This window comes from Ursus arctos, unplaced genomic scaffold, assembly GCF_023065955.2.
Source record: "Ursus arctos isolate Adak ecotype North America unplaced genomic scaffold, UrsArc2.0 scaffold_30, whole genome shotgun sequence".
In the NCBI taxonomy this organism is placed as follows: Eukaryota; Metazoa; Chordata; class Mammalia; order Carnivora; family Ursidae; genus Ursus; species Ursus arctos.
The window spans coordinates 26795614-26818102 of NW_026622986.1; the positions used below are offsets into that span (position 1 = coordinate 26795614).

Sequence of the window (22489 nt, forward strand, 5' to 3'; positions counted from 1 at the left end):
TGCGTCCGTGCATTTCTCTGCTCGCAACATCTAGTGAAGTGCCTGGTGCATGAGAGACCATGATAAATATTTACTCCATGGACGCAACTATTCTCAAAGAGCTGAGAATCCCCTAGAAGCTCAGAAGTCCAAGATCACAGGCTCACCCCAGACAGTATTCCGGGGGTCTGGGGGGAGATCTTAGACTCTGCACTGATGCCCTCAGGGACGCTGGTATTTACAGACCTCAGACACACACCAACCTTGCCCATCTGCTGCCAGACTCCGCGAAAGGTCCTTGGTCAGAGCCGCCCATGCTATCTGGCCACAGTGCAGACGAGCAGTACTGGCTGATTTTATGGAAGAAAGATCGACGAGAAATGTTGCAAAGGCTCATAGCTGACAGCACCCCTTGCACTGGGACCTCAGTTTGTTATCTTTTGAGAAAGAAAAGGACTATGGATATTTAGAATATTTCTGAGAAAGGCAAGAGTCTTCCTTATAGCATAAATCATGGCCATTGGTACAATTACTTTCATTTTCAGAAAATCTGTCTGCTAAGTTGTGAACTATAGTGGAGACAAATTGGAAGAAATGCATTTTTCATTGATGAAAGCTCAATTTTTGGACAAACCAGAAGAAACAGAATGTACAAGTCTGGGCTCCTCACCTTCCCTATGTCATGCACACATACACAAAAAAAAGGTCAGGGAAGGGAGAAATTGCTAAAAAGAGGTGCACAGGTTAATACAGAAACTTCATATAAATTATTTTAAAAGAAGCACCGAGATATTGCCGGCACCATGGGGGAAAAATTAGGCAGTATTTTAAGCTAAGACAGGGCATAAAACGTCACAGGACATCGTACCTGAACTGGGTGGTGCAAGTCACATGGCTTCTTGGGAGGAACTGTGCATGTGAGTCAGGACCCGGGACCCGGTCTTCCTCCCGGGGTCACTCACCTCAAAGCATCAGTCAGTATGAACCCCCACTCTTTCAGAACTCTGCAGAGCTGCAGAAACCGCCTCTGAGGGTCACGTGAGAACCTCAGATCTCCAACAGCCCTGATGCTGCACACTGTGACTTGGGTTTTATCCTCTCAAGCCAGTGGCCAGAGCGGTTTCAACTTTTTAAGAGGCAAGTGTTTCAATTCAAATTTACAGACAGCTGCCCCTTAGGCTTTCCAGTTCTGCCCCAACTCCTCCAACCAGAAGCGGCTCTCTGTGCATGGTGGAGGGCGCAGGCAAGGCAAGGCACCCAAGTAGTCCCGATTCTCTCCACTTGCCCTACTTCTCGGATCCCACTGCCAACAGAAGCACTAAAGCTTACAAACAAGCTTTCATACCAAAGGTCTGGGATGCGGCAGGTACTCTCCTCAAGGTGTCGGGAGGGTGGTGAAGTGGAGGCATGCACTCCCTGCCTTCACAGAAGATGCCTAGCAAGGAGGACTGTGCCCTCCCCACCCACAACCCAAAGAGAGAGGAGTGCAGAAAGGAAAAGCCCATGATGCCTCAGGACACCCTAACAGGGATGCCTAACCCGACCCAAGTCCCACGCCTCCGATGAGGTAAGAACGAGTTCTATCTAAAGCCCTCCTTGTGGCTCTCTCAAATTCCCACGGGGAAGCATCTTCCCAGGGGACACTTGGCAACCAGCACTTTCTTCCCTGGTGCTTTCGGAGCACCCAAGAGCAAGTCCACCACAGCTTTGTACTATGAATAAGCCCAGCCAAGGGACGTGAACACAGCGCTCTGAACAGGAACTGGAGGCTCACAGGGAAGTGGGAGAGGCACAAGTTCTTGCAGGGGAGCAATGCTTCTTCAGGCTCGAATGTTCGGCTTTACCGCAACACGTCCTTCATTCAGGCAGAAGATGGGGAGGACAGTGGTATTCATCTCCTTGAAGGAGTGTACTGACATCCGTAGTAAAACACATGCAAATATCATTAGGCCCATAACGCTACGCTGTACAGAAAACAGCCAAGCACATAAACTTCTACCCCTCCCCAAATACACGAGAACCTATGTGTGACAGAGGAAAGCCAACTGTGAAACCATGACGGACTTTGCTGCACAAGTATTACGTTCTTCACTCTCTGCTTAGCATTTGCTAACTTGGGGCAGGGGCATCTTGAAAGATTTCAAAGTTCTTTGTAGGTTCAGTCCTAAGGAATGACTCCTCCCCTTCTGTGAGGCAGCTGTGTCTTTGCCAAGGAAGAGGCTGGGTACGGGAAGGCCAGAAAGTCAGGCGAAAAGTACAGACGCTCCAGGATGGAGAACAGCGTGCAGCACAGAACTTACTTGGCCCTTTTGAGATTCAGATTTCCTCTACAAAGCAGGGACTGCTCCAATGAGTATCATATCCAGTTGGGATACTTACTGGACTAAAAAAGGTGATATAAATGTGTCTTGTATTAGCCTAACATATATTATTTCCCTTTTGTTTTTAAGAAAGATGAGGTTTTTATTAAGAAATATTGGCTTTTTTTCCAAGATTTTATTTACTTATTTGCCAGAGAGAGAGAGAACAAGCAGGGGGAGCAGCAGAGGGAGAGGCAGACTCCCTGCTGAGCAAGGAGCCCAATGTGGGACTCGATCTCAGGACCCTAGGATCATGACCTGAGCCAAAGGCAGACGTTTAACTGACTGAGCCACCCAGGCGTCTCAAATACTGGCTCTTTTGTTCGGAGGTGAGCATATGCCCTACCTTTACGTGTATGTACGAGACTTCCCTCTCACAAGGATCATTATTGTGATCACCGTAAATTGCATAACCACTGTGTAAGCCCCTAAATTGTGAAATGTGAAGAACCCTGTACTTTTACTGTTGTTCTTGGTACCAGAGTAGATACTGTTGGATCAAAGAACCAGGATTTCCATGGAGATAAAGGCGAACGTTTGAAGAAAGAAACCAGCATTTCACTGGGGGAGAATGAGTATTTGAATGAGGGGATTGAGATCGATATTAAGTGTATCGAGCTACACTTAATAGCTCTAGCTTTCTAGGTTCTAATTGTTTAAAGTATTCTGATGATCTAAGGTAAGAAATCGAGGGTCTTGGGGCACTGGGTGGCTCTGTCGTTAAGCGTCTGCCTTCGGCTCAGGGCCTGATCCCAGGGTCCTGGGATGGAGCCCCACATGGGGCTCCCTGCTCTGCTGGGAGCCTGCTTCTTCCTCTCCCACTCCCCCGGCTTGTGTTCCCTCTCTCGCTGGCTGTCTCTCTCTCCCTCTCTCTGTCAAATAAATAAATAAAATCTTAAAAAAAAAAAAAAAAGAGAGAAATCGAGGGTCTTGCCATGTGTTGATTCGGGGCTCCAAGACACTGTCTTACTGGATGCTCTCTTTGTGAATGGTTGCTTATGCACTCAAGGATCTCTTTAGGAGAAATAAGATGTCTCTTCCTTCCTTCCTAGACTCTCCCTATTTTCCTATGTAATGACCGGACACTCGCTGGAATTCTAGGGGAGAGCCACACAGGTAGCCTCCCTGTGTTCTTCAAGCTCCTTATAGTTTTATAGCTTCGAACATAACGGCACTAATTAATGGCATTTCCGTCACTCACGTGTGCCCAACATTTCTGCCATTCCTTTCAGTAATACCTGAGCTCGGATAACCCCCAGTACCAGAATCCCGAGGTTATCCACAATCCGTATTTGTCCCGTTGTGAGGCTGCCCGAAGGAAGCAAATGCCACTGCACAAATGACCAATCTTTCGGACGCATGCTTCACAGAGTGCCCAGGTCCCCTTGCTGGCCCTGTCCTTCTGTGTTCTAGGACACCCTTTGGACATGGGATCAGTTAATACTGTGTCCACTTTTTTCTTCTAGGCAGGCATTTAGCATTGCTTTTCATTTAAGTCTTTTGCCGCTGGAGTGATTTTGCTGCCGTCAGACTGTATTATGGATATTAGGTCTTGAATGAGCTGTAACTTTCTGCAATTGAAAATTTATAACACAAAGACAATTTCATTGGGCTCTGTCACTGCTTAACACACAGTCCCTTGAGTGCTCAGGATCACGTGGGCTTCTGTGACATTACCACTACTGCCCACACGTGCTGAATTAGGAAGCTGGTTTATTTTCCTTCCTCGGCTGTTCTCTTGAGCCAATTCAGCTTCGCTGGGATAAAAATATGCCTGTATTTCCTTCCCTTCATATTCTACCCCCAACTATACCAGGCTTTGCCCTTGTAAAACTACAACCTGCTTGTAAAAACTGGTACAAATGGACAAAAAAGATCATGATTAAAACTGGCCTAGAAGCTTTAGCTATTAGATCTTCGGCAAAAAGCAAAACTTTTGCAAGGATATGGATGATTTTTCTCTTCCCTGGAACTGACTACGCCCTGGTTGGACACGTGAACTGGCAGTGAAATTCGTAACAACAAAGCAGGAGGGTCAGGATAAAGCAGGATAACCTGAGGGTAACACAACCAAACCACACATTCACAATAGATATACAACTGTACCTTCTGTTCAAAAAAAAAAAAAAAAAAGTTTGGATAATCACATTCTCTACTTTTTAAAAATGAGAGTTTTATCATTAACACAAGATTTAAAGGTCAATATCCACCCACATTATTATTCAGGATCTGTTATGAATTTTTCTGTGAATTAGTGTTAGAAAACCAGTTCTTTTATTAAGAGCGATCATTCAGGAGTGCTGGTTTTTATGTCTCACCAGCTGCAAAGCTAGACTCCTGGGCCAACCTTTTAAAGGGTCGCTCTTTTTCACCATGCAATCTTCTCTTTCCCCTGAAGAACTCACCAAGACCAACTTACTACCGGGCTGCAACTAGCTGCAAAGTGTATCCCACGTATAACATTTCATTCTTCCCCGTCATCACAAGCCAGCAACTGCGACACAGCTGAGAACATCTCACGGTACTAACAGAGAACACAGACAACCCGGGAAGGTAGCGGGAGCTTGACGAACAGAAGATTCTTTATCCACAAAATTCGTGGTGGTGATTGGTTATCTTTTGGACTTTAGGAACAAAAACTGGTATCCAAGTCAGCTTTCAGAAGAGATCTATGAAGTTGAAGATGACCGCCAGCAGCTACGTGGAACCTTTTCTCGGCTAGGAGGATGAATCTCAAGATTTAAAGTTTAGCAACCTAATAAAAAAAATTTAAAAATAAAAAGTAAAAAAATAAAATAAAATAAAAAATAAAATAAAATAAAATTTTGCAACCTAAGCCCTGCAAAGATGTCACAGCCGTTTTTGCTTAGTGACCAAGCATACAATACCCAAAAAGAACCCCGAGGTTCTCATGCCTCTTGGTACAGTGTATGCTCCAAGAGACCAAACACACGAGGGGTGGCTTCCTTTAGGACAAACTTACAGGCACTGAGATCTTTGAAATTGTCTTCTTGTTCTCAGGCTTCTAAGGCATCATGACCCCAACTCAATCCCTCACTATCCTGCCAAGTTTTTGAAGAAGTTAAACAGTCAAACTTTCAAGCTGTTTCACTGTGAACTGTTTCCAATGGAATTGCAATTTGATACCGGTTATTCTGTTTTACGGTACTTTTTTGTTAAAAGACCACATTTACATGTAACACTGGCTGACCGGTGAATCTCTCTCTTATTAGTCAATGCACTAAACCGCCATCTTAGGGGCTTATATTTCTAACATTGGATGGATCACCTTTCTCTGAGTTTCAACATCTAGTTGTGCATAAACCAACAGTGAAAAGGCGCAGCAGAAAAGAGAAAGGAAATGCCCTAATAACAGACTAGGCTTCATTCATACTTATTCCCGCAACAATTATTTGTTTGGTGTTTACAAATACAAATATATATATACAAGCCCATATACAAGTACACATATACAAATACACAAACACAAACACAAGCACACAGATATATACAAATACACATATACAAATATGCATATATAAATGCACACGCATATACAAATGTACACATACAATGTATATATACATACGAATGTTAAAGATTATGCTACTGGTGCTATGGGGAATAAAAAAGAAATACACTGTACTCTCAAAAATACGTAATCTGGTTAGAAATATGAAAAGCATTTACACTTCAGAACTCAGGGCCATTGTATTGATACAAATATATATTACAGACACACATATATATATGTATACACACATATACAGAAGAATATATACATATGTATATGCACTTCAGATCTCAGTCCTTTTAACACAAAGTAGCAATAAATGCCTTAGAAGAAGAAAATGCTATGGGGCATCAGAGAAAACAAAACTGTATCATGGCAAGTAAGGAGGGAAGAGCGGGCAGTCTGTGAAGACAGAAACGGCAGAAATGGCTCCTACATCCTCAGCGATCTCGTGAGACAGCTTGTACCTCAAACGGTTTCGTATTAGGGAAACTGTGAGCTGAGACGATGTTGGCATAAAGCATGTGTTTGTTGAATGAATAGCTGAAAGTATGAATGAGCAGAGATGACTGCAGAGCGAGAATGCTCCCTGGGGTCTGTGAGGAACGAGGAGGGCAAACACTCAGAGTATTACAAGGCTGCAGGAAGTATCAAATGCCGACCACTAATAATGTGTACGTCATAAAACTGGCCGAACCTCCAGGACTCCCTTGGCGTCCACCGGGATGACAGTTTCCTTCTCTTCTCTTCCTAACATGCTGCATTTTGCATCTCAACATTGATTGAGACACAGCTCTGTGCATCGTTTTTATTAGCTGCTGCCAGAGTTAACCAAGGGAGATGCAATTTTTTGTACACGTCAACAATATTTCAATGTTCCTGAAAATAGTTGAAAAGATGATCCCTGTCTTCTAACTACAAACACAGTCATATATAGATCCACTTGTACGTATAATGCTACCTTGGAAATTTCTGGAGATAGGTCAGCCTCCTCTCTTACTCCTCGTTTGCTTAATATTAGAATCTACTCTGCAAGGGCTCGATTGATCTTCTTGTAAGTATGCTGGTCCCTTGTTGGCCTCTCGAAACATAAGAGCAGTCACGTGTGAGCAAGGGCTTCACAGATGGAGAGGTGACACAGGGTTCTGGAAGGATGCGAGATTCCTTGGTTATTATACAAGAAGCTGTGAAAGATGATGGAAATTAATACAGAGCACAGAATTACCAACTCGGGTATAGGTTTAACTGTCTTCTAAGACACTGGCCATCATCCATGAATTCTTATCACCCCATCATGGTTTTCTAGACAGCACATTTTCCTCAAAGGAGGTGTAAAATGGCTCTAAGCTGCCAGAGTCATACGAAAGACATTTAATTTTTTTTGGGGGGGGGGTCAAATGGAGAGAAAGATCTCATTCTGAGTGATGGCAAGAAGATTTGAGGAAATATACTGAAAATTGTAAGCGGATGTTGACAGAAGAATGAGATGAACGGTTTACGCTGGCAGAAGCCACACAAACCCAAAGGCTGCGATTTTAAAAACAGGAAATTCAAGTAAGCACAGAGCATTACTCTGTTTGAAAAATAGCAGACGTATAAATTAAGTTGCCAAGGAAGACATCAAAAACAAACAGTATAAATGAGTTTTAGGAGACAAGTAGACACTTTAATGGGGGCAGCAGGGATTTAAGGCTATAGTGACAAAGGAAGGAGGTGGGACAGAGACACTGAGAGGTGACAGGCAATGTGACAAAACGCCACCATCACTATTTTAATAGCATCAACTCTGGACCACTGTGCCATTTTAGAGTAACTGAAAATGAAGAAGCCACGTTATTAGATAATAGATCATCGGTTTATTAAAAACAGGAGTGAAAGGAGGCACTCCATCCCTCACAGGAGGAGTATTTTCAAAATTTAGTTCTGAAGGGTGAGTTATCCTTTCTGAGCGATTCGGATGCTTGTGTGAAACTCTCATTTTTTGCTGAATTACCCATCGTACACCTGCCTCTCTGTATCAATGTATCCTACCCAGAGGCCCTTTCCCTGTGGCCACGTCACCAATAACACAAGTCTCTGAATTATCCCAATTCCTGGTTCACAAAAGTTCAGATGTATGCCCAAGCAAGTTAGTTTTACAGCCCACAAAAGAAATGACCCTTCTTCCCAGCAGCCCCGTGTGCGCAGCACCTGCTGTTTAACGATCTGACTGGGAGCAGAGGCCCCCACACTGCGTCTGTGCAAGTTCCTGGCCACTTCCACCACTCCTCAGGTCAGTTTCAAGAGAGATCCCACTGAACCTGAAACCATCACCCTTCATGGTCCATCAAAGAGGGTTGCATCAAAAAGGGAGTCATTTAGATCGAAGTAACTTATAAACAATGTCCTGCGGTCAGCAGGTGAATTCTGCCGTGAGCCTGCTTGTGAATTTCGGTCCGCGGTTTCCTCCTCCATCCTGGTCTTTGAGGAACCTCTTCATGTTTTTCTTTAAAATGAGCACATGTGAATCCCAGGGAAGTATAATGCTGTCTGCAAGCTACAGAAAGTAATTACTAGGGGAAGTGATGGATATATATCAAAAGGATTTTGAATCCGTTGAAGATCTTTTGAAATCTTACATGTGATTACAGACTGTAAGCTCCATGAGAGGAACCAAAAAGGCTGTATGAACCACTGTATACCCAGAACTTCTCACAGTGCTGGGCACAGAGCAGGCATCAACAAAGAGGTGTTGAGTAAATGAACAAATGGGTGACAGTGCTTTACTAAGTTTCCTCTTTGCCTGAAATAAATGGTCACCAAGTTTTAGAGAATTTTCAAGAGTCACTCAATGTTACATTTTAAAATGCTGAATCAATGTCTGTTTTCGACATGAAAACATCAAGTGAATTACATGCGTATTTGTATTGCAATTTATTTTCAACTGAGCAACATTTATCCCAACCCATTTCCATCTTTATTAGGTATAAAGAAGCCGAGTGATATTATCCTTTCCCAAACTGCACGAAAACAGTTGGAGCCAATCTCATTTCACAGGGAAGTCTTCAAGAATAACAAGCATGCCACATTAAGATGTGTGTAGGTATGTATATACATATAAATCTAATCTTTCAGTGTTGAGAGACAAGGTGGGGGAGGGAGGAAAGGGTGAGAAAGAGAAAGGGAGGGAGGGGGAGAGAAAGAGAAGAAGGGAGAAAAGGGGGGAAAGAGGGAAGAAGGGAGAAAGGGGGAAAGAGGGAAAGAGAGAGAGAGAGAGAGAGAGAGGACACACACATCCTCGAGTTCCTACATATATTAACTTTATAATGATTCCATGTCTCGCAGCTTTGTTAGAGGTCCTCCACCGGAGGTCAAGGTCTGGTAGAAGCACTTCCAGACTGTGACCTGTCGATGTCCTCATCCCTGCAGAAGGCTGGCCACTGTCCTACACAGCAGGAATGGCCAGTCCTTCTCCACAAAGAGCAAGTATTCCACAATGGTAAGGAACTGCCCCCAGGAAGTTCTCAGCAGCAGAAGCCTTACTATCATTACACAGTATCCTCACCAAACGCTTCTCCCTAGCCCCCCAATGCCTCAGACTCGGGCCACCCCCCACTCCCACGTAGTTTCTAGAGTCATGATGGACTGATCTGGAGCCTGTTATTTTCAAACTCCTTTTTCGATTTTTTGTTTTTGTCTTCTTTAGTGGCTCAATGATGGGAACAGGAACAGTGTCAGAAATGGAAACGATAAAGAAGCCTCAGAAAAGGCCTGAAGGTAAAAAGCATGGTTCACAAGCCTTGGCAACATGTACCATGGTGTGTGGCTTCAGAAACTGTCCCGTCACATCCCTGGTGGTGGCCTTTCAGAACGCCCACAGACAACAAGAACACTTTAGAGACCACGGATCTTCCTGGTGGTGGAAGAGGTCTCCTCCCTTCACATCTGTGGCTCTCACTCCACAAATCTGCGACTGGAGACTGAGGGACCAGGAAAACAGGGCCAACTCTGAAGGTCAAGTGTATCTGCCCTTATTCTTCTTCTTTCTCTTGGCCACTTGAGAAAGACTGACACCCAAAGTTGTACATTTCGGTGCCACATTGCAAATATACTACAAGGCTTTTAAGGACAGAGAGATGCTTTCCCTTCTCTTCTGGGGAGCTTCCCTCCCTCCCACCTCCAGCCTACGGTGGATTGGGACCCCTGTTCCCGCTTCCCATGCACAAATTATTTATTTCACAATAGCAATTTCACACTTGACACCAGCTTTGTGGATTTGTGTCCAAGACTTTTAGTTTCCTGAGGATGAAAGCCCTGTTTTGTTAGTCAAGGAGCTTGGCCATCATCGACACTTGATACGCAGAAGTAAAGCTTGAATAGATCTGCATGAGACCATTTTTTTCCATGACTTCTTGAAGAGGCCCGTTCCTCCTGGTTTTAAATGAGCAAATGTAGGAGAAGGAAAAAGGAGGCTCCGCTCCCTCAATTTTCAAGTTAGGAAGGTTTTGGAATACTACCTATGGAGGGATTACTTTCTGAAGACTTTTTTTAAAAAGATTTATTTATTTTAGAGAGAGCGAGCGAGTGCGAGTGGAGGGAGGGACAGAGGAAGAGAGAGAGAGTCCTCAAGCAGACTCCCCACTGAGCGCCGAGCCCAACGTGAGGCTCTATCCCAAGACCCCGAGATCATGACCCGAGCCGAAACCAAGAGCCAGATGCTCAACTGACTGAGCCAGCCGGGCGCCCCTGAAGACATCCTTTACGAGCACAAATCGGTGAGTTTCTGCAGTCACGGTTTGAAGGGTACAGCTGGTTGGAAACAGGCACAAAGAGTCAATTGATTTTATCATTAGGTTTTTTGACTTTGTCTAACAGGCAATTTCTGAGCATCATAAAAGCCTTCTTAATTTGGCTCTGTATTGTGTAAAGCAGATGTCCTTGGTTACTAAACTGATTAGTAAGTGGTTTATATTATTCTAATGGTTACCGTCATTATTGCAAAAAAAAAAAAAAAAACAAAAAACAAAAAAACCTCCAGTTGAGTAAGGCTGCGAAGCAAGAATGTTCTGCACAGTATTGGGGCTGACAGGATGTCATATTCAGAAAGGATCCAGTTATACAGCCGAGGCCTTGCTGCAGAAATCCATTTTCAAAAAGACACTGCTTCGAATGCTGAACAGTGCCATGCATTTTCAAAAACGAATGTTCTATTCAGTGGCTGCTTAAAAAATATGATGGAAGGCAGGACAGAAACCAAAGGTAGCTCCCAGAGATGCCTTTACCACCTGGAGCACGGATCTCGCTTGGTTCTGAAGCACACCAGACCTTTTAAAATGGGCTCACATTCTGCCATGATTCTAGGCTTTGTGGTTACCTGGCAAATACAGATAAAATAATAAAGGATGACACCCCCCTCCCCCCATTATCTGTATGAGCCCTTCCTTGAGGAGCCAATTTCCTCAGTAAAAAGCATAATAATTTACATGAAAGACATAAAAATCTCTATTCTCTCCAGTCTTCAGACCATTTCTCTCAGCACACTAGGCTCTATGTACCCAGAATGAGACCTCCGAAAAGACTGTGTCCGCAAAAAGCCCTGTATGGGGGCACCCTGCATTCAGAAACAGACAAACAGCAAAAACCATTCTTTTCTTCGAGTGAAAGACAGCAAGGAAAGACTAACCTCTCAGAGGTGGGCACGATTTCTTCATTCCACTGATCAGAGTTTGTAATTTACACTTATTTTTGTGGTTGTCTGCCTAAACTTGTCTCCTCTATATGACTATGAGCTCCATGAGAGCACGAACCAGCTTTGATTTTGTCGATTTCCATTTCTGCAGCAGAACATGGAGTCTGGCACTTAGTAGGGCCTCAAATCTTTGTCAGGGAAGGGAGGAGGAGAGAGAAGAAAAATAGCAGAGAGGAAGGAGAAAGAGGTATTGTGAAAGAGAAAATGCTGCTTAATGGCTGGGCGTTAGAAAAATCTGCCTGCTTAATTTCATGCAAATAGTCCAGACCTACAAATACTCAGACACCTTACATGTGCTGGATATTCACAAGCCCAGAGAGAGAGGCTAGCCTCAGCAAACACTAAGATAGGTCTTAAAATTTTATACCAACCATGTAATTGGACCCATCAAGGGAGAAATTGGTTTGCTATGCCTGGAAATTGGTGGGAATTTCATTATTTCTGAATTTGCAAAATAGCGTTTGGTTGAAAGGTCCAATTGTGTAGACTTGTCAACTTCTAGGGCCAGATCTGGGTCCAAGGTGGTGATTCCTGGCCCCAGCAGGAAGACCCCTTGGGGTCTATGTCACAGAAACCGCAGACACTGAGCTCATTTACAGGCTGAACATCTCCCTGCAGGCTCTTGGCGCCTCCGTAAATGGACACGCTAAAAGCTGTCGATTCGAGAGGCACTGGTCGGCCAATCCATGCGCTGTCTGATCCACACCTGCAGTCACTCTGCACTTCAAGGACTGCAAGCTTCAGATAGGAGCACCGCTGAAGTATTTCTAAGAGCCCAGGCGCTGTCTCTAGTGCTACTACTGCTGGTCTCGCTATGGCCCTTCTCCAGATTGTCATCGAGGAAATCGAGGGCCCAAACCACCAGAGCAGATGGAGGGGTTGGAAGGACTGGAGGTTGGGACGGGGGGGTGGAGGATGAATCAAGAGGTCCCAGATGCAGGAAAGGTGGAAGCAGCGGCTCTTCTTGAGTCTCGTGGCTGAATGGAATGTTCCCGCTTTCCTTGGGTTTTTGAAGAGCAAGACAGTGCCCCCAGTGCAAGCTGGTACTTGGAAGTGGGTCTTTGGAGATGCTTGAGATTTACAGGAATTTCAGCTTCAAAGATGGTGGGGGTTAGCGTGTTTTCAAATAACATAAAATAAGCTTGAAGTCTGATTTTTCTCTTGGTAAATTTCCTCTTTTTTCCACAACGATGGAAATGAAATCCTGTTATAACATTAAGAACCTAAGAAGAAAACCCAGCAAAGTTTTTCTTTCTGCTTCTCGAAGGCAGGAGCACAGGGAATGAGGATAGTCTTGCCCTTTGATAAATCAACTACTCAGGAAATATTTGCTCCCCAGCAACATAAGCAGGGAATCCTGTTTTTCTTCAGTGTGTAAATTAACAGCTAAATGCACATATCTTCTGTCTGCAACTGCCTGCACTTCCTGGTACAGAAGCTCACTGAAGTCAGTGTTCCCTGCACCTGGGGAAGGTGCTGGACACAGATGCTCCAAGAATGTTTGCTGCCTTGGATGAGCCTCTCCCGTTCCCTGTGGAAATAGCCCGGTACCTACCTCCAGTCAATTCTGGGTATGTCTGGGAAATTAACTGTTGGGAAACTGAAGGATGAAGAAGAAACACAGAGGAGCCTCGTAGTGTTACAGGATTGTATACAGTTACCAAAATGCACCAGCTATGCACTCAAAGAGTGAATTCTACTGTACATAACTAATACCTTAGTAAACAAAAGGGGGGTACCAACAGCCAGGTACACAGTGCAGCCAGGAGTTGGATGGAAATACAGCCATCCCCTTGACCATGAAGCGTTCCAGCCCCTGTGATCAATTACAGAGCGAGGCTGGAGGTACTTGCATGTGCCTGTTAGCAATTTGTATTTCTTCTGTGAAAAGCCCATTTGTATCCCTTACCCATTTCTTTATTGGGTTTCTGAATTCTAAATTATAATTTATAAAAGATTCTTAAATATTAAAATATTAACTTTGTCAACAAAAAGAAACTAAAGATTTATAGTGCAAACATGACATTTCTGAGGATATTTCCTCCCGAAATTGACAGAATAATTAATAGACTGTGTTAGAGGGAACCATAAATTTGATTCATGTTACAATAGAATTTTTCTCTATTACTTTAAATGCTGGGGGAAAGGTCCATGAGAGTGCCTGTCACATGCTTCCACAAGAAGTTATGTTTGCTATCTTGAATCACTGAAAGCTGTGGGAATGCAAGGTTTCTGAGCAGGCCACTTAGGATGGAGACAGGAATTTTCCTAGCTTTCTCTGAAGAGGTTGGTTGACGCCGACTGTTCCTCAAGAAAGATGGATGACAGTAAAGTACAATCTGAATTTTAAGAAGCACGTGGGCTGAATTCCACCAGCTCAATTTATTGCTCTGTTTCATCGAATCCTCTTCAATTGATCTGCTCCAGTTTACTCAAGAAATGTAAAGTTTCAGGGGAAAAAAAAGTCATACCTCTGGACCATCACACTCTGGACCATCGTTGTTAATTCGGGGAGACAGAGATGTCAAGGTTATACCGCCTTTCTGGTGCATCTTCTTATTGCAAAATCATCAGTCCCCACCTAGCTTCAGCTTTGTGTATGTATCTGGTCAACTGGAGGGTGGCCTGGGAAAGTGCCTTCGGCAATGCACTCTGCCCAGCGACTCTGCTTGCCGTGCTTTATGAAGTCACCCTCTGAGAAGGCAGGAGACCAGAGAGCCTCCATCCTCATTTCACAGAGAGTGACAGAGGAGTTAAGTGACTTGAGAAAGGTCAAACCACCAGTCACTGGTCAGGACCAAAATAGAATCGGGGTTTGCTGACCTCCTTGCCTCCTGCTCAAATGCTTCAAGGACAAGAGAAGTGACTCCTGAGCTGTAAAATAACACTACCGGCTTCTGATTTTCTCCTCCTTGAAGAGGATGAGCCGAGGCACGGCTTTAACTTCTTTTGCAGACGTCCGAATGAGAGCTTGTTGAACTGGTGGGGAAACCAAAGGCCAAGAATCCAAAAATCAGTGACTTCAGCTTCTCTACCGACTAGCTATAACCTGAAGCAAAAATGTGAGGCTGCTGTGCCTCGATTCTTCTCTCTATGAAATGGGAATGTCTTGAAACATGTATTGAATATACTAACCTTTTAACTTAAATAACATAACTTTGAGTTCTGTTACTCAAAGCTGTGGGAATGCAAAGTTTCTGGGCATGCCACTTACGGTGAAAACAAGAATCAGGAGGAGAAGACATCCTGAAAACACTACTCTGCAAGTTGGCTTAGGACTACTGAGAACAGGGACGAGGAATCAACACATTTAACTGGGCTTTACTAGTCATGCAATTGGGCGAGGAGCCCTGGGCTCTGGCACTACTGAAATAGATCACCTTTGCTGTGCAAATCAGGCCCGACACGGGGCCTTACTTAATTCACAGACATGCTTTTACTTCTGCAAAACTGAAAAAAAATAGCTTTTAATTACTATTTGTAGAGCATCGAAGACAATTAAATGCTTCTGATTACCCTTTTGTTTTTTAAAAACATAGACTCAGAGAGTAAACATTTCTGCACAGCCATTACAGCAAAATGCCTTTTGAGGGAGAATGCTTTGAATACATTCTGCCTTATAAAAAACAACAACCGTATAAAAGGACAGCACAGAAAAAGGCTGTGAGGCATGACATGGCCCATCATGTTGTGCATGCATGAGTTAGCTCTTACACGATCAGAACCACAAGCTCAGAGGAAAGCTATTCTACCTAAGCCTGATGCCTCGGAAGTTCAATGTCACATCACCTGGGATCAGTGACAGGGCCACTCAAAGTGGATCTCCTCTGGAGAGTCAGGTATTTTAAAAATATCTGGGCAAATGTGTTATTTATCACCTAGAGTGGAGACTCTGTTCTAAGAATCGTGTTCACGTCCTGATCCCATCGTATCTGTAGTCTTTGTTTCTATCCTAAATATTAATCAGTCAAACATAAACCCCCAATAGGTTGTCCAGCACGACTTCAAGTGAGACCCAGGTCTAGAGGGGAGTTTCAGAGCACCTGCAAGGAGTAACAGGTAAGCTGGAGCCACAAGAAGAGAACGAGGCCCCTTGGGGCATTCTCAACATCGGAGGAACACTGGTCTTTCTGAATGATGCCTGACCCATTCCTACAGTGCTTTACATTCTACAGCACACTTGAACTTTGTGATAGCAAAAGGATTTATATCATTCTACCCATTTGGCAATGCAAGTACTCGGAATAGTGATTCTTCCAAAGCCACACAGATAGTAAATGTCCAAATTCAAACACAGGTCTTCTAAACAAACACACCCCATTCAACAATGTCTCTTAATGGTCTTTATAAAAGATGCAAGGGAAGAGATATGATATAAAGGAGTAAACTACATTATGTCAGAGAAAGGATCACTGGTTGTCAGTGTGACTTACAAATCATGCCTTGAATTGCTGGGAGGAAGCATAACACAGTGGTTTGAGCATGGAGTCAGGAACCAGACCACCCAGATTCAAATCCAAGTTCTGCCGTTACTAGCTGTGTGATCCTGGACAAATTACTCAACTCTCTGTGGCTGAGTTGCCTTTTTTTTTTTTTCCTGGTACAACATAGTGATTGGACAGTTTTATACATTACTCAATGCTCTCCACGGTTAAGAGTAGTTTCCATCGGTCACCATACCCTATTTCAGTATTATTGACTGTATTCTCCATGCTGTACTTTTTATCTCTGTGTCTTATTCATTGTATAACTGGAAGTCTGTATCTCTTAATCCCCTTCACCTATTTCACCTCCCCCTTCCGGCAACCATGAGTTTTTTTCTCTGCACTTACGAGTTTATTATTTCATTTTGTTTTTTTGGATTCCACATGTAAGTGAAATCATATGGTATTCATCTTTCTCTGTCTGACTCCTTTCACTTATCATAATACCCTCTAGGCCCATCCATGTTGTCACAAATGGCAAAATATCTCATTTTTTTATGGCTAAGTAATGTTCCATTACATATATGTGTGTCTGTATACACACGCCACATCTGTATCCATTCACTTAATGATGGACACTTAGGTTGTTTCCCTATCTTGGCTATTGTAAATAATGCTGCGATAAACAGAGGGGTGCGTCTACCTTTTTGAATTAGTGTTTTTGTTTTCTTCTGATAAATACCCTGTAGTGGAATTAGAAGATCATATGGCATTTCTATGTTTAATTTTTTGAGGACCCTCCATACTGTTTTCCATAGTAGTTGCACCAATTTACATTCTTAACAATAGTGCACGAGGGTTCCCTGCTCTCCACGTCCTCATCAACCGCTATTTCTTTTTTTTTTTTTTAAGATTATTTATTTATTTATTTATTTATTTATTAGACAGAGATAGAGACAGCCAGCGAGAGAGGGAACACAAGCAGGGGCAGTGGGAGAGGAAGAAGCAGGCTCATAGAGGAGGAGCCCGATGTGGGACTTGATCCCATAACGCCGGGATCACACCCTCAGTCGAAGGCAGACGCTTAACCACTGTGCCACCCAGGCGCCCCATCAACCGCTATTTCTTGTCTTTTTGATACTATCCATTCTGACTGGTGGGAGATGGTATCTCATGGTGGTTTTGATGTGCGTTTCCCTGACGATGAGTGATGCTGCGCATCTTTTCATGTGTCTCTTGGCCATCTGGACATCTTCCTTGGAAAAAAAACCTACTCAGGTCTTCTATTTTTTAATTGGATCATTTGGGGTTTCTTGGTATTGAGTTGTATAAGGTCTTTATGTATTTTAGATAGTAATTCCCCTACCTGATCTATCACCACCCAGTATCTTCTCCCATTTCGTAGGTTGCCTTGTAATTTTGTTGATCAGTTCCTTCACTGTGGACAAGCTTTATAATTTTGTGTAGTCCCAATAGTTTATTTTTGCTTCTGTTTCCCTTGCCTGAGGAAACATATCTAAGGCTGATGTCCAAGAGATTAGAGCCTATGTTTTCTTTCAGGAGTTTTATGGTTTCAGGTCTCATATTTATGTCTTTAATCCATTTTGAGTTTATTTTTCTATCTGGTATATGAAAGTGGGTCCAGTTTTCCCAGCACCTTTGTCATAGATTGACCATATAAGTGTGGGTTTATTTCTGGACTCTCTAATCTGTTCCACTGATCTATGTGTCAGTTTTCGTGCCAGCAACATACTATTTTGATTACTACAGCTTTACAGCATTTCTCGAAATCTGGGATTTGATACCTCCAGCTTTGCTCTTTCTCAAGATTGCTTTGGCTATTGGGGGTCTTTGTGGTTCCACATAAATTCTAAAATTTACTGTTTTAGTTCTTTGAAAAATGCCTTGGGATTTTGATGGCAACTGCACTGAGTGTGTAGAGTGCTTTGGGTGGTATGGACATTTGGAAAATACTGACTCTTCCAATCCATGAACATGGTGTATCTTTCCATTTGTTTGTGTCACCTTCAGTTTCTTTCATCATTGTCTTATAGTTTTCAGAGTACACATCTTTCACTCCCTTGGTTAAATTTATTCCTAGGTATTTATTCTTTTTGGTATCAGTGGGATTGTTTTCTTAATTTCTGTTCTGGCTACTTCATTATTAGTGTACAGAAGCACAACAGATCTCTGTACACTGATTTTGTAACCTGCAAGTTTACTGAATTCATTACTAGTTCCAATAGTTTTTGGTGGAGTCTTCAGGGTTTTCTACATGTAGCATCAAGTCATCTGTAAATAGTGACAAGTTTACTTCTTCCTTATCAATTTGGATGCTTTTTGTTTCTTTTCCTTGTCTGATTGCTGTAGCCAGGACTTCCAGTATTATGTTAAAAAAAAAAAAAAGTGGCAAGTGTGAACATCTTTGTCTTGTTCCTGATCTTAAAGAAAAGCTTTCAGCTCTTCACCATTAAGTATGTGAGTTTCCTTAGCTTTAAAGTGAGCGTAATAGCACCTATAGGAACAGAGGGCCTCTTTCCTCACTGGCTTTATTTTTTAATTAAAAAAAAATTTTTTTTACAGGTAGAACTTTAAGATTGATGTTTATTTTATTTTTTAAGGTTTTTTTTTTTTTAAATTTCAGTTAACGTACGGTGTGATATTAGTTTCAGGTATAGGATACAGTGATTTGACACTTCCATACATCACCAGGTGCTCATTATGACATGTGCGCCCCTTAATCCCCATCACTTATTTAACCCCAACCCCCCTCCCCCGCCCCGTAACCACCAGTGTGTTCTCACTACTTGAGATCCAACCTAGGCTCGCGAGGATCACTCTTCTCTCAACAGCTGAAAAACTGGACTGATTTTACCAGTTACATGAGTAGATCCAAGGAAGAAACGTATCCAGCCAAAGTTGTCACCACTCCTCCCTGCAGCACTAATATCATGGCTTCCCCCCTGCAGCCCTGCCCATCAGTCTGGTTAAACCCTGAGCCCCTGAGCGCTCCCGTGTACAGCTATATATGAATAAACAGACTTCGCATGGAATAAGCCTATCAGACTCATCAGCCGAAATCTCCACATCTTAAAAATCATTCAGTCTCAAAACCGACGTCAAAGACAGAGTGCTGAAGATGATCTATTTGGATAAGACCCGGCCATTTACTGCCAGTTAACACTGCATATGGCTTGGTCTTTTGATCTTCTGAAGGATTATCTGTAACTTTCTGTGGTCTAGAGTTCCTGAAGAGAAGCAATTCAAATGCGTTAATTTATAGTGCTGAAAGGATTTTATCTTAGAAATTACTAATATCATCCTGCTGGATTATGGCTATTTAAAAAATCATTTGCTATTTTCCTGCATTTATCACGTGAAAACCAGGATATCCTCACACCATGCTGGCTGCAATAGGGAGAATGGTCCTTCATGCTTTGTCTCCATGTAACAGTTGTCAAAGCATCAATGTCAGTTAGGTTTCAAAGGAGAGTGGTAGAAGAGGTGAAAAATCAACCAATTTTTCACTCTATGATAGGGTGAAGAGACCTTCACAAAATCGATTCCTATGAAAATTATATTTTTCATACCACTGACAACTATCGGCACCAAACTGGATTAACGATGGTGACGAGTAACTTGGAATCACGTCTATTTTCATCACACATTTTACTATTTTGTTTCTTAGGGCTATTGTTTTTCCTTTGCAGCTCAGTCAAGTGTCAGCTATGACTTTTTCAGTAGCTTTGAGTAATGGGATCAGCTAATGTTCTGTACATGAAGAAATTCCATATCATTTGCTTCTCTAAAAATACTGCTGCCTGCCACGGGAGCCAATCAACAGTGATGAATAGCTAACGGGACAAGCAGGTCTCTAAATTTACTTCCTATCTGACAGCCCTTCAGCAGATATGGATAACGGGTCCCTATGACTCACAAATGCAACTCCCTCCTACTACAAGCAAGCCCTTTCTTTTCCAGACGAAAAAGGGCAAGGATTCCTAATGACCCAATATGTTCTTCCCTTCTCCTCTTCAACAAGCCAACAAAAATTTGTTAAACGTCTCTAGTATCAGGCTCTATGCAGCTTCTGGGCTGGATACAAAAAGCTGAAAAAGACACACATCCTTTTAACCAGTGGAAGTCTGTTAGTATGTGGCTTATGACTGTATCTGAATTAATGTTACCAATGGAAACGAAGCTGAAAAAAAATAAATTTGTGGGCATACTCACCTATTTATTTATTTATTTATTTATTGCAAGAGACAGAGCGACTGAGTACGCGTGGGGTAGGGGCAGAGGGAGAAGTAGACTCCCTGCTGAGCAGAGAGCCCAACTTGGGGCTCAATCTCAGGACCCTGGGATCATGACCTGAGCCAACTGAGCCACCCAGGTGCCCTTCATCTCCCTGTTTCTAACTCACTGACCTCTAGGTACTGGAATGGTTGATCTGTGTATTGGACAATTTGCAATATGCAGATCTCCACACATTTACGTAGGGCCACTTTTATTCTCTAGGTGTGTAATCTGGATTCACCCATTCAAAAATGTTTATTAAGCTCCTACTATGTGCCACACACTCTGCCCTGCATGTTGGGAACTCACTGGTAATACAAAACAGACAGAAATACATCAAGTTACCATACAGTACGGTTTCTGATGTAAAGTTCCATGATTCATTACTTGTATATAACACCCAGTGCACCATGCAATACGTGCCCTCCTTATGTTGACTAACATAATAAAAAAATATTTAAAAAAAAAGAAGTTCAAATTTTAAATTAAAAAAAATACATCAAGTTATTTACCCATTGAACTGATGACTTTAGAAAAACATGTAACTGTGAGGTGTTGGTTGTATGCTTTGGCTGATCAGAACTTATAATTATATGCTCCTTACTAAGATTATTGCATTTTCTGCTGTGGGTGTTTAGACAAGGTAATATTCTTTCTGGAGTATAAACATTTTTTGTGAGCTCTAAGATGTTAGGATACATTTCAATTTCTACCAAAGAATTAAAGGGCCTTTGCCAGCCCATTACAACTAGACAATCACTTAATGAGAACCTTTTCTCTTCAAAATCCACCACCACCACTGCACTGAAATTCCACCCCTGTGTTTTAACCTCAAGTCCTCCTTTGATTATGACTCTAGGAGAGTAAAGACAGGTGACAGTGTGAGCTAGTTTTAAACAGCCACGAGTGACTTATGACGAATCCAAATTTGGTGTTATCTGAAGATTTGACATAACATGTAAAATGGTCAAGTTTTCTTCAACATGCTATGTATTTACGGATACGTCAGTTTTTCTCATTAACACCCCTTCCCATCTGTTTTATCCTGATATTTTACATAAAATACTACTGGCCTCTAATGCTGTGGATATTAAGAAATTATTATTTTTGTGTTCAAAACCTTTTTAGAGGTCTTTCTGATCATTACTCTTATTTGATTTATCGTTTTTACTCTCAGTATGTTCTGTGCACCAGGCCCTTTGCTAGGCACCAGGACTAGAAAGACAAATGAGACACTGAGAATCCTTAATTGAGCTATTATATCACGTTAAAAAAAATTAGGCAGGAGAAATAGGGAGGAACATAATAATCAAAGCGTAGAAGCATTTCCCAGAATTGGATTTGTTATGAGCTGTTTTTGCCCAATTACTACTTTAATTGAACCATCTATAATTCCTTCCACTTATATTTTTAGTCTAGAGGAAGCCAGACACAAGATGTTACCCAGGAAGCCAGAAGCCAGAAACACTTTTTGACAGCAGAAACTCCCTCAAGTCTATTAAAATCACCAGAAGAAAGAAGAAATCAACTAGTGATGGTCCTGGAAAATGACACCTGACAAGTCCAGAACCGTGATTTCACTTCTTATGTTCCTGGGCGGGCAGCACGGGAGGGGGGGTGTCGGGGGGTAGAGCCAAGGCAGAACCCTAACTCGGGTGATTCTGCACATGCGGACCTAGGTCAAGACAGACTGCCATGTTTCATAAGGAGTCGCAAGAATCCAGCCCTCCCAGGACAGCGGAGGCCCTTCCCAACTCTGATTTAAGGAGTACTTGCTCCTGATACAGGACATTTAGGACATGTCAACATCACCTCCCTACTTGAGTATGAGGTGTGTATGCACAGGTGCCCATACAGAAGACCACCTCTCCGCCACTGCTGTCTTTAGCATAATTTTAATTAATGAGAAAAGTCCATCGAATGTTATCATCCCCCTTCTTCCACCTTCGGATACACTGCTATATTCCCTTACCAGCCAATTAGTGGTAGCATACAGGAGAATGAATCCTGTAATATTCAGTGCCCCCAATTCCCCATGCACCATCTAGTGGTGATGATAATTATATTAACGGTAATGATGATGCTGATGATGGCATTCTCAATGAATTTAAAACACCTAAAAAGGCCATGTTAACAGTGAGTGGAAAAGAATCTTGATTTTTCCTTTTGGAAACACTTCCTAAGAAAC

The 22489-nt window shown here is 42.6% G+C and overlaps 1 protein-coding gene across 13 annotated transcripts in view; it reads right to left on the reverse strand.

Annotated features, from left to right (window-relative positions):
* CELF2 (CUGBP Elav-like family member 2) overlaps positions 1-22489 on the reverse strand; it is a 556236-nt gene that overhangs the window by 185417 nt on the left and 348330 nt on the right. The window lies entirely within an intron of this gene.